This window comes from Phacochoerus africanus, chromosome 7 (genome assembly GCF_016906955.1).
Source record: "Phacochoerus africanus isolate WHEZ1 chromosome 7, ROS_Pafr_v1, whole genome shotgun sequence".
In the NCBI taxonomy this organism is placed as follows: domain Eukaryota; kingdom Metazoa; phylum Chordata; class Mammalia; order Artiodactyla; family Suidae; genus Phacochoerus; species Phacochoerus africanus.
This window is the reverse complement of record NC_062550.1, coordinates 73,956,619-73,969,225: the sequence shown is the minus strand read 5'-3', so window position 1 is coordinate 73,969,225 and position 12,607 is coordinate 73,956,619. Positions and strand designations below refer to the sequence as shown.

At 45.5% G+C, this 12,607-nt stretch overlaps 1 protein-coding gene across 4 annotated transcripts in view; it reads right to left on the bottom strand.

Moving 5' to 3' along the window:
* The window catches only part of USP18 (ubiquitin specific peptidase 18), a 36,525-nt gene extending 33,285 nt beyond the window's left edge, over window positions 1–3,240 (bottom strand). For all 4 annotated transcript variants that reach the window (XR_007135911.1, XR_007135910.1, XM_047787958.1 and 1 more), the window contains exon 1: window positions 3,134–3,240. The gene's annotated coding sequence lies outside the window, so the exon portion shown is untranslated. The remainder of the gene's footprint in view (window positions 1–3,133) is intronic.
* Between the last annotated feature and the right edge of the window lie 9,367 nt (window positions 3,241–12,607).

Below are 12,607 nucleotides of genomic sequence, written 5' to 3'. Positions count from 1 at the left end.
ACCACATGGAGGGATAGCTAGTGAAACAGAGTAGAAAGGGCCCCACCCGTGTTTTCTAGAGAAAGTGTTCTGCATTCTGCCACAACCTGGAAAATATGATGGTAAAACTCGGTGGAGGTTTCATTTGGGCAGCTGGGAGGAAAAGGCAACAGAAAAAAGCTGCAAAACCTTCAGAGCAGATCACAAAGGAGAAACAGGTAAGTGGAGCCAAAAAGGAAGGAAAGTGAAACTTAGAGAGAGATCTGAGAAGGATGAGGAAAGGCAGAGAGCTAAGCAGGTGGTGACCAAGAAAAGAGAACGGATATACCCCAAGGAAATGCAATTGTCAGACTCAACTGGTGACTCACAAATGGGCTCCAACACAGGATTCCTAGGGCAGTGAACTATTCTGTCTGATACTACAGTGGTGGATACATGTTACTATACAATTGTCAACTCTCAGGGAATGCACAAAAGAGTGACAGAACATAAAGTGAAGACTTTGGATGATAATGATATTGGTTCATCAACTGCAACAAACTGTAACTGCTGAGAGTGAAGGAGGCTGTGGGGCAGGGGAAGGGGGATACAGGAACTCTTTGTACTCAATTTTGCTGTGAACCCAAAATTGCTCGGAAAAATAAAGTCTACCATTTTTGTTTTTTTAATTATTAGTTCCAAAGAACTAAACTAACTTAGCTCCCACCCTGCCCCAAAATTTTACCCTTAAAGTAAGTGGGAAATGTGACTGATAGAAAACAGCTGGCTTAGACCTGCCATAATCAAGGCCACAGAAACACCGGGGCCTTGGAAGAAACAGCTCAAAATATGATGCAGGAAACCTGGGCTGGCCCCAATCTCCCACTGGGCTCTTTCCTCACCACTAAATGCTCTGCAAGGAAAACTCACTCTGTGCTTAAAGACCCCAAGAGGAACAAAGTTAACTCCCCTGGAATGTGATACAAGCCTCAGTCTTCCAAACCCAACCCACCAAGACAACAATAGATTCAGACCTCATTCTTCATGTCGCATGTCTCCTGGGTAATGGCAGTGTGCTGGGCACACAGACTATTCCACACCAGTTGAAACCCAAAGAAGAGGGGATCTCGAGCTATTCTTTCCAGAAGAAAGAGTACACTTGTAAGACATTAGAGCCGACCTTCTCCCAGGCTGTGTCCATGTCCAACTTTTTCCCCTTTGCAAGCCCATCATTGTGTAACAGCGCCCAAACTGTGCAACACATTTTTAAAAGTGAAAAAACAAACAAAAAACCTTTTTTTCGGTTCTTTGATAGTGACCCAAAAATCAAGATGGAGTTTTACCCCTGCTAGTCTACGAGCCATCTGGTTCCCAGACCACCTGGTTCCCAGACCACCTAGGCATTGAACCTTCTGCCTCTCTCTCACAATGTAACACCAAAAAGAAATGTTTTAAATATTTGCCCAGGAGTTCCTGTCGTGGCGCAGTGGTTAACGAATCCGACTAGGAACCATGAGGTTGCAGGTTCAGTCCCTGGCCTTGCTCAGTGGGTTAAGGAACCGGCATTGGCATGAGCTGTGGTGTAGGTTGCAGACGCGGCTCGGATCCCACATTGCTGTGGCTCTGGTGTAGGCCGGTGGCTGCAGCTCTGATTCGACCCCTAGCCTGGGAACCTCCATATGCTGTGGGAGCGGCCCAAGAAATAGCAAAAAGACAAAAAAAATTTGCCCAAAACAATTTTAAAGTTTAACTACGTCAACACTGTCAAGTATGACGTTAAAGGCTCTGCTTTAGTCTTCAAAACACTTGGAACCCAGATTTTCAGGGGTCATAGAATGGAGTTTTAGGGAGTTCCCATCGTGGCTCAGTGGTTAACGAACCCGACTAGGAATCATGAGGATGAAGGTTCGATCCCTGGCCTCACTCAGTGGGTTAAGGATCTGGCGTTGCCGTGAGCTGTGGTTGTAGGTCACAGAGGTGGCTCAGATCCCGAGTGGCTGTGGCTGTGGCTGTGGCTGTGGCTGTGGTGTAGACCGGCAGCTACAGCTCCTATTGAACCCCTAGCCTGGGAACCTCCATATGCCGCGGGTACAGAAAAGCCAAAAAAAAAAAAAAAAGGAATGGAGTTTTAGGTTTAAAGGACTAAATTTAGCTTTCTTCCAGGAAAAATAAGGGGAGGTGGTAGGAAGGGGATTAAGCCTAAAGTACTCTGACTTCCACGATTTAACAAAATCTTTTCAAATTTCTCAATTTGTATGCCCACCAATCCAGCCATTCCACTTCTAAGAATTTTCCACAAATACACTTGTATATCAACACAATTGTGACTATAAATGATATTCACTGTTGCATCATCCATACCAGTAAACACTGGAAAAAACCTAAATGTCCATGAATTGTTTAAATGATGTGGTTCTCACATCATGTGCCAATTTTTTAAAATGACGTTGACATATCTATGTATCTATATACCTTGTGAGAAGTGGTTGTCACATCATGTCTATTTTTTTAAATGACGTTGACATACTAAACATCTTGAAAATATCACGGTATTTTATGGCCATCTACCGTTAGGTGGAGAAAAATGCAAATTACAAAATGATTTTAAAAACTTATGCCTATGAAAATTTCTGGTAAGGTACATACAAAAACGACACTGAGTTGGCGATTAAAAGAAACTTTTTTCTACCTCACATATTTGCATTTTTTGGATTTTTTCCTTAAAAAAGCTTCCAACACGTTTGCAACTTCTTTTTAAATTAAAAGCAACGTCGTGCAAAACGCCCAAATAAATACATCAGCATAGGAAAAATTCACTGATCCAATATAGGCATGTAATGAATACAGACCATTATTAAAATCTGCAGAGCCCAAACAAATTGCTTAATTAATTATCCAGGTGGCATCTGAGCAGAGCTCCGTTCTATCTTCCCTGGAAAGAAAACTTCCAAAATTAGCACCAAACTTGCCTCAAGCGCTTCAAAGCCTTAGACCGGGGCTGCTAAGGTGGGTTCGGGGGAAACTTAGCAACCGCGGTGTTGGGTTCTCAAAGCGGTGGCGGCGCAGGCGAAGCGCGCGCAGCGGGAGGGGAGCGCGGAATGCGGAGCCGCTTCTAAACCCAAGTCTCTGTCCCCGCGCCTGTGTCCCCACCTCGACCCAGCGCCTCTGTCCTCACCTCGGCCCCCACGCCTATTCTCCTGCGCGCCGTATGCCTCCGTCCTCGCCTTGGTCCCCGCGCCTCTTGCCCGGCCCGCAGAGCGCCTCGCGCCAGCACCGCTGCCCCCGCCTACGCCCCGCTTCTGTCCCCGCCTACGCCCCGCCTCTGTCCCCGCCCCTGCCCCGCCTCGCCCTCCCCTACCGCCCAGCTTTCGTTTCCCGCCAAACCGAAAGCGAAACTCAGCGGAGGAGGCGCAGCAGGTGCTTCGATTCCCGCCCTAAGCGCGCGGAGCCCGTGCGGCCGCTGCCGGTTTCGCTTTTAAACGCGTGCGCTGCTTCCAGCACTAGCAGTTTGCTGGCGGTCCCTAGAATACGCGCTGCTTTTGACATTTTAAGATCCCCGTAGATATTAGGAGGCGCCTTACAACTGGTGTTTTGTATTACACGTGGCAGCATTTTTGTTTGTTTTTTTGACTCTGTAGTATTTCTTTAATTGGGTGTCAAAATCTATGGCTTGTAGATTCGATGACGTAAGGCCCATGGGTACATATCCGTTATCCTATCGTTCTGCTCGGACGGGAGGACTCGCGCGTGAAGCAGTACAGATGGGGAAAAGAAAGTGAAGTAGCTCTTCCTGGTTAGAACAACATACACTGGATTCCTGATATAGGCCTGGCTCGCTACTAAGCTCTAAACCTAATTCAATCTATATGACAGCCCTTGACATAGGCTTTATTTTTATCTCACTTATATTACATTTCAAAGAGGTTAAGTGACCTGGAAGTGTTGGAGCCAGGATTCCAGAGGAGTGGTTTTTGTTTTTGTTTTGTCTTTTGTCTTTTTGCCTTTTCTAGAGCCGCTCCTGCGGCATATGGAGGTTCCCAGACTAGGGGTCCAATTGGAGCTGCAGCCGCCAGCCTACACCAGAGCCACAGCAACGCGGGATCCGAGCCTTGTCTGCGACCTACACTACAGCTCACGGCAATGTGGGATCCTTAACCCACTGAGCAAGGCCAGGGATCCAACCCGCAACCTCATGGTTCCTAGTCGGATTGGTTAACCACTGAGCCACGACGGAAACTTCCTCCAGAGGAGTCTTAATCTTTGATCTGAACTCCCACTGCCACCAGTGTGACTTTAATTTCACCCCTTCAAGCAGATCGTGAAACTAGGGGCTCACCAGGTGGGGGTGTAGATAAGGTTAAAGGACAGATGGACACTTGCACGCATGAAAAGCTCGTTACCTCTTTAGAATGCACTTGACACGTGTAGCCTCATGTGGGAGGGGCGTCTCATATATGTAGACCCATGCGGGTGGGGGCAGAAAGTTCCCTGCTGAACAGTGGTAGAATTATAGGGGAACAGAATGGAATTGCCTCAAGTGCTCAGCCTTTTGGAAAGCCATTGGCTGGCCACATGTGAGGGTGAAAGGCTCCAAGCAACCCCAAAGCTGCCAGGGCCTCTCTGAGGCTGCAGTGGGTCTGCAATGAGGTGGTCTGTTCACCCTGGCCTGGCGTGAAGATACATGCGTCATAACACGAATGGGTGTGTGTTAGGGACGTGAACACAAACACGAGTATCCGTGCGGCATATACCCGTCAGTGTTCAGGAAGGTTGATATTTACTCTTCACGCAAGCTAAGTCTTCCCTTCCCTTCTTTCCTGCATAGAAAGCAAGAGAGTGCACTGCCCACACTTCCTCTCTGGCCTGGGCTTGAGTGTATGGAACACAGTGCTTTCTCAGATACACAGTGGAGAGCAGAGCAATCGGTATAACCGACATCACAGGTCGGTAAACAGAACCTCCGCCCCTGGTGAGGGCGTGAGGAGAGGGTGTTGTAAATTCAGTATAATTTGCTAAACACTTCAAGTCAGTAGAATTCCAGGAAACAGCTGTATTTGCCTTCAGTGATTCTTAACCGATGCTACTTGTAGTCAATTAGTTCATTCTATTTGAACCTTGGTAAGGCAGTTGAGCAAAGGAATTGGCATTGCTGCCCAGGGTAGACTGGACCAGGGTCAGGCTGGAGGCTGGGCTACATAATTCAAGGATCCGTAAAAATTGTTATGAGGCCTGGGCAAGAGCGTTTGCCCTTTAGTAGGGGCACCCTGTGGCATATGGAGCTACCAGCCCAGGGATCAGATCTGAACCATAATTGCGACCTACCCCTCCACAGCTGCTGCAACACCAGATCCTTAACCCACTGTGCCATGTGGGGATCAAAACTGTGTCCTGGCACTCCAGAGACACTACTGATCCCATTGTGCCAACCTAAGAACTCCTCAAAATTTTTTAATGTAAAAAAATTATATGGGTGAGTAGTTTTCTTCTGAAGACCATCAACAAGAGTGTGCTCTTGGAAAGCATTGGCTGAAAGAGTTCTCAAAACCATGCAAGAGAAAGTTTAAATTGAAACTACATAATACCTGTCTCAAAACAGTTTGGGCCCTGAGAAGCATTTTCTGAAACTTGCACAGTATTCCTGCCTATTTGGGATATTTTTAGTTTAGTTTCACTGAAACCCTCATCAACTGGATTTCTTTCTCTTTTTCCTTTTTTTTTTAATTTAATTGCAAGAAGCCATACCTAACCTCCTCACTTGAAAATGCCCGGAGTTGCTGTCATGGTTCAGCAGAAATGAATCTGACTAGTATCCATGAGGATGTAGGTTCAATCGCTGGCCCCACTCAGTGGGTTAAGGATCTGGCATTGCCGTGAGCTGTGGTGTAGGTCGCAGACGTGGCTCGGATCCCACGTTGCTGTGGCTCTGGCGTAGGCCGGTGGCTACAGCTCCAATTAGACCCCTGGCCTGGGAACCTCCATATGCCACGGGAGCGGCCCTAGAAAAGGCAAAAAGACAAAAAAAAAATTTAAATATATATGTTAGCAAAGAATTCTACACCTTGACCAAGTAAGATTTTATTCCAAGAACACAAACCTGGTTCAATATTCAAAAATCAATAAAATCCACCATATTAGAAGTTAAAGAGGAAAATCATGTGATCATATCAACTAATGGAGAAGCATTTCACACAACCCAGCTCCTACTCATGATTTAAAACTCTTGGGAAACTAGGAGCAGAGGGGAACCTACACACTATATGAGTCTATTTACGTTATACTTTCAAAGTGACAAAATTATAGAGATGAACAAGAGATTAGTGGTTGCCAGTGGTTAAGGGTGCTTAGGAGAGGAGGAGAGGGATATTTTCCATGATGAAACAGTTTCTTGTCTTGATTAGTGTGTGATTACACAAATCTGCACATTATGAAATGGCATGGAGATACACACACATGGTGCCAACATCATGTTCCTGGTTGTGATGGTACATAAACTGCTGTCAGTAGAGGAAACTGGGTTAGGGGTACACTCAGTCTCTCCGAACTAATTTTGCAACTCCTTAGAAGCTATAATGATTTCACAATAAAGGATTTGGTTTTAATGCGCATTTTTATTGGGTTGCCTTACATTTAGCAGTTAGGGAGAGTGAGACGTCCGTTTTGTTGAGAAATATGACCCAATACTAAGGAATGAGTTTGCCTTTTCTCAAGTCTGCTTTTGCGTCTTTGAGTTTTACGTTTTTCTCAGAAAACCTTCTAAATATTGTTTGTTGTCATTTCTAAGAATTTCTCTTTTTGTTGCTATTGTAAATAGAGGTTTCCTCCTCCACTCTATCCTAACTGGCTATTGCATTAGTAAAATGCAAGCTGTTAATTCTTGGATGTTAACTTGATGTCCCCCTCCCTTACTGATACCTTGAGTTAGTCTCCTTGCATAGGATTTTCCAAGTGTATCACTAAGTTATCTATAGAGACAGTTTTACGTCTTCACTTCCAACTATTCTAATTATTTCCCCTGATCTAATTCCACTAGCGAACACTTTTATTACATTTTTTGTTTGTTTGTTTTTGTCTTTTGTCTTTTTAGGGCCGAACCCACGGCATATGGAGGTTACCAGGCCAGGGGTCTAATTGGAGCTGTAGCCACCAGCCTACGCCAGAGCCAAAGCAACGCGGGATCCGAGCCTTGTCTGCGACCTACACTACAGCTCACGGCAATGCCAAATCCTTAACCCACTGAGCGAGGCCAGCGATTGAACCTACATCCTCATGGATACTAGTCAGATTCGTTTCCGCTGCACCACATTGGGAACTCCCACTTTCATTACAATTTAAATAGCCATGGAGATACTGAGCCTTCTTCACCAGTGCCTGATCTTAGTGGAATGCCCCTGGTATTTCCCCACTAGGATGCTGGCTTTAAGACTGATGGATTTCCTTATCAATTCAACCATGCAATTTACTATTTATTTATATATTCATTTTCTTTATAATATAGTAGTTAATTCACCAGAGGTAGAATTAAAGTTTCTGCTGGGTGGAAATTACATATGTTCTTATACATTTTTATATTATAATGCAGCAAAAACTGCTGCCTAAAATCAGGACTTTAAATCAGACCCACATATCTGAACAGAGGTGTTGGTCTGAAAAAAAAATAGGAACACACTGTCTAATTAAAACCTACAGTACCAGGTTTTCTGGGAGCAATCCTATATTATTCTATACTTTATATTTTCTTCCATTTATCACAGGGATTGAAAACTTTTTCAGAGTCTCTTGCTAGAAGGATTTCAAGATACACCATTCTAATGACAGGCTTTCACTCAAGATTCATCAGCACTTATTAAAGAGAGACAAAAACCACATCATTGGATTACTGGATAACACCAATGGGATAATATATGGCTTTTGGAATACATGAAGTTACATGAAATACCAGCTACCATCCTGAGGGCCATCTATGGTTTCTGTACTTTCTTTTTTTCTCATTTTGTTTGTTTGTTTGTTTGTCTTTTCTAGGGCCGCACCTGTGGCATATGGAGGTTCCCAGGCTAGGGGTCTAATCGGAGCTGTAGCCACTGGCCTCGCCAGAGCCACAGCAACGTGAGATCCAAGCCGAATCGGTGACCTATACCACAGCTCATGGCAACACTGGATCCTTAACCCACTGAGAAAGGCCAGGGATCGAACCCACAACCTCATGGTTCCTAGTCCGGTTCGTTAAACACAGCCACGACAGGAACTCCTGGTTTCTGTACTTTCTTGACTCATTGAATCACAGCAGTAAGTCTGAGCAGTAGGGGAGGCATTTCTTGATCTTTTTTCTCCAGTAGTTGAGGAAGCTACTGTTTCTTTCAAATGCATTTTTTTCTTGCCTTAAATACCCAGAATGCTTTTTGTTTTGATTTCAAAATATTGGTTGATACACTTAGCAATGTCTTGACATGCACACAGTATTATTAAGATGTAATATATAAAATTATATATACATTGATGCCTACATTTCTATCGTGCTACACTATAAATTTCCTTAATTTTTTATATATTTAATTCTTTTCTTTTTGTGGCCACACCTGCAGCGTCTGGAAATTCCTGAGCCAAGGGGTAAACTGGAGCTGCAGCTAGCTGCATGCCTATGCCACAGCCACGGCAACACCAGATCCAAGCTGTGTCTGTAACCTACACCACAGCTCACAGCAACACCAGATCCTTTAACCCGCTGCTCAAGGCCGGGGATCAAACCCTCATCCTCACAGAAACAACACTGGGTCCTTAACTTGCTGAGCCACAATAGGAACTCCTCCTTAATTTTTAAAAAAGGGAGAAGAGGAGTTCCCGTCATGGCGCAGTGGTTAAAGAATCCGACTAAGAACCATGAGGTTGCAGGTTCGGTCCCCGCCCTTGCTCAGTGGGTTAAGGATCCCGCATTGCCATGAGCTGTGGTGTAGGTTACAGATGCGGCTCGGATCCCGAGTTGCTGTGGCCCTGGTGTAGGCCGGTGGCTACAGCTCCGATTTCAACCCCTAGCCTGGGAACCTCCATATGCCGCGGGAGCAGCCCAAGAAATAGCAAAAAGACAAAAAAAAAAAAAGGGGGGGGGGAGACAAAGTTCTTATTATTGAACCACAGTTGAATTCCTGAAATAAATCCCTCTTGGTTGCGCTATATTTTTTTAGTGTGATATGGACTCTGTTTGCTGATATTTTACTAATGATTTTTGCATTGGCATTTATATGGAAGATGGTTTCATGTGTTTTTATTTTCCCCCACTGCTTGGAGAGACAATGTCCTGTCTCATTAATCGTGCGCCAAACATGTAACAGCCTTACGTGTTAGACTTTTGTGTCTAGGCCCCAAATACAGCATGTAGAAGAGAGTCACCCAGGGAGCTCCATTCTGCCTATTCATGAAAAAATGTGGAAAAGTGCGGATTGGGGGATTCTGTGCACACAAGAAGGAATGATGAAATAAACTACAAAGTGTAACTAGTGCCCGCATTGATGTTTTCTTCCCCTTTTGCCCAACTCTTCTCACCTTCATCCCTAAAACAGGTCACATCATAAATTTGTCATAAGAACTAAAAACAGAAAGCTAATTACTGCACTGATTGTTTAATGTAGACAGCTTGGATGCAGAACTAAAAAGGAAAGTTTTTGATCCCTTTAGTGGGTTTGCATTGTAAGAAAGGCAATTCCATGGGGTGACCCAGTGGCTCTTAAAAACTCAGAACAGTGAGGTTAGTGGCAAGTTTGTGTTAGGGAAAAGATAACTGCCAATCAAACTGCTGATAGAATGAGCAGCTTGGAGACAATAAACATCTATCTTCTTCCTCGGTAGGTTCCTTTTGGAACTGAAGCTGATTGGTGTCAAAGCCTGGAAGACTGTCCCTCTTGTTGAGAAGGACCTGGACTGCAAACACTGGGGTAAGGAGCACACGTGAACGTCCTTGTGGATTTCACTAGAGATTACATTTACTATGGACTCCCCTAATTGCTTGGGTAAAAGAGTAAAACATAAAATGACTTTTATCAGTAGGAATTACTTGGGAGTCCTTCAGAACTGGCCTTAGAATTCAAGCAACTGGATAATCCAGGCTAAAGCCAGGGGAGCTTAAGCAGCCCACCACAGGCTGATACCCAATTCTGGCATCTGCCAAACTTACTTTACAGTCTTAAGACAGCTCTAGCCAATCCTGTGCTGGAGAAAGAATTGTGAAGCTGCCTTTTTCTTAGGGGACAGCAGAGAACCATCCACTTTCCCATTCACCCTCTTTCTAGGGACGAGTTTCTAAAATCCAGTGCTGCTGCTTCGTGAAGAGCCATAAAAGCCTGCGGAGGAGCCCAACCTTACGATTGGACAGGGACCCCAAACGAGGAAAAATGGAAGAGGAGAAACTGAGGAGAAATACACCGAAGGCCCTAGTAGATCATCCCTCAAACTCTTAAAAATGCAGAACAGTGAGGTTAGTGGCAAGCCCCCTGCAGCCCCGGCCCCTTACCCATGCCTCTCAGAGGCCACATCTGTGACTCTGCCATTCATGTTGATTTTAACCTAATTCACATCAATCTAGAGGGAAGAAAGACACCATAGGTGATTTACCCTAAATCTGGCCTTGTTGGAGTCTATTACTCTCTTCCTAATCAGGTCAGAGTCACACACTCAGGAAGTTCTTGGAGGCTTATCCAAAATCTATGGGTAGGCAATGAGATCCTGCTGTGTAGCACTGGGAACTCTGTCTAGTCACTTATGATGGAGCATGATAACATGAGAAAACAGAATGTGTACATGTATGTGTAGCTGGGTCACCATGCTGTACAGTAGAAAAAAAAAGTTGGAGAAATAACAATTTAAAAAAATAACACAAATTAAAAAAAAAAAAAAGAATAAACTGGGGTGAAAAAAAAAATCCATGGGTAGGTGTCTCCCTTCTGTCAGAGGTAACACGCCCCTTCCTGAGATGGACCACAGCTCCTAACCTGAATTTTCCACACAGCTGAGTCCGTCCCTGCAGCCCCTGTGAGGGCTGCGACCTCAGGGCAGTCACGTGGACACCAGGCCTGGACGCCTTGGCACTGTCTGAGCCACATCTGTGACCTACACCACAGCTCACAGCAACACCAGATCCTTAACCCACTGAGCAAGGGCAGGGATCAAACCCACAACCTCATGGTTCCTGATCAGTTTTGTTTCCGCTGCACCACAACGGTAACTCCAGGAAAGTCCACTTTTGACAAGCTGCATCTTTAATGCATGGGGACCTAATATGGGTCCAAGCATCTGTATCTTATCAGTTTAATCAGAGCAACCTTTTTGATTTTTCCCAAAATTCTGCTGGAGCTGCCAACTTTAGGGAAGAGATGCATTTATTCCTCCTCTCCTTCATAATAAGTAGTCTTTCTCTCTCCCCATCCGTTATTTTATGAGGGAGCAGTTGGAACCAGTCACAAATACCAAGGGGCAGCCATGAGAACAGATGGTGGTCCCCGTTCTCAGAGCTCCATCTCTTGCATCTGCAACCCATAAACTCCCTAAACCTCTATTTCTTCCTCTGTAAAATGAGAATATCCATTTGGAGATTGTTGAGGAGGTTAGAGATAAGGTATGTATGTATATAAAGCATAGTAGATATTCTGCTTAAAACCTTCCGAATTCCAGGAAGTTCCCATTGTGGCGCAGCAGACACAAATCCTTCTAGTATCCATGAGGATGCAGGTTCTATCCCTGGCCTCGATCAGTGGGTTAAGGATCTGTCGTTGCCATGAGCTGTGGTGTAGGTCACAGATGCAGTTCAGATCTTGAGTTGCTATGGCTATGGCATAGGCTGGCAGCTGTAACTCTGTAGCCTGGGAACGGGATTCCATATGCTACAGGTGTGGCCCGAAAAGGCTTAAAAAAAAACCTTCCAAATTCCAAGCAGAAAGACTTGTTTCACTTAGGAAAAAACCTAAATCCTCGCCATGCTCTTTGAGATTAGCCTAAATGTGCCTGGACTCCGCTTGGCTCTTGGCCTCACCCCACCCTCCACCCTCCAGATACACAGGCCCCCCTCCTGCTCTTCACACGCTCAAGCTGGTTCCACACCTGCCCCGGGGTCCTCTGACTCCAGAACTTCACGGGGCGGTGCCAAGCTGCACCCAGGTCTCCGTGAGGCTTTTTCTGACTCTCCCGATCACTTCTCTCATAGCCGCTTTCTCACATCACAGCGCTGATCACTCCGGAGTGATCTCATTTGTTTATCTGTGTCTTTACAAGGGCAGGCCCTGGCCCTTGCTTCTAACTCTGGCTCTCCATACAGCGCCACTCCCTTCCCAGAATCTTCCCAACGCCCAGATTTCTCCCTTCTGTTCCCCAGCCCACAGGCTATGCTTGGTGTGGGCCCAGCCTCGGCTAGAATTTTCGGTCCCATTTAGGCCTTCTCCTTCTCACAGATGTGACAGCTGTACCCAAACCCAGAGACTATGACCCTCATTTCCCTTGGTGACATAGAACCGCCCTCACCCACAGGAAGTCCAGTTGGAGCTCAGCATCCAGTTCAACCCCATCAGCCCGGGCCCTGGTGTCAGGACCCAGGCTGGGTGGGGAGTGTGGCCTGTTGTCCTGTGGACAGTAAAGTGTGCTGGGAGGGGCCACAGGAAGAAAGAGACACAGG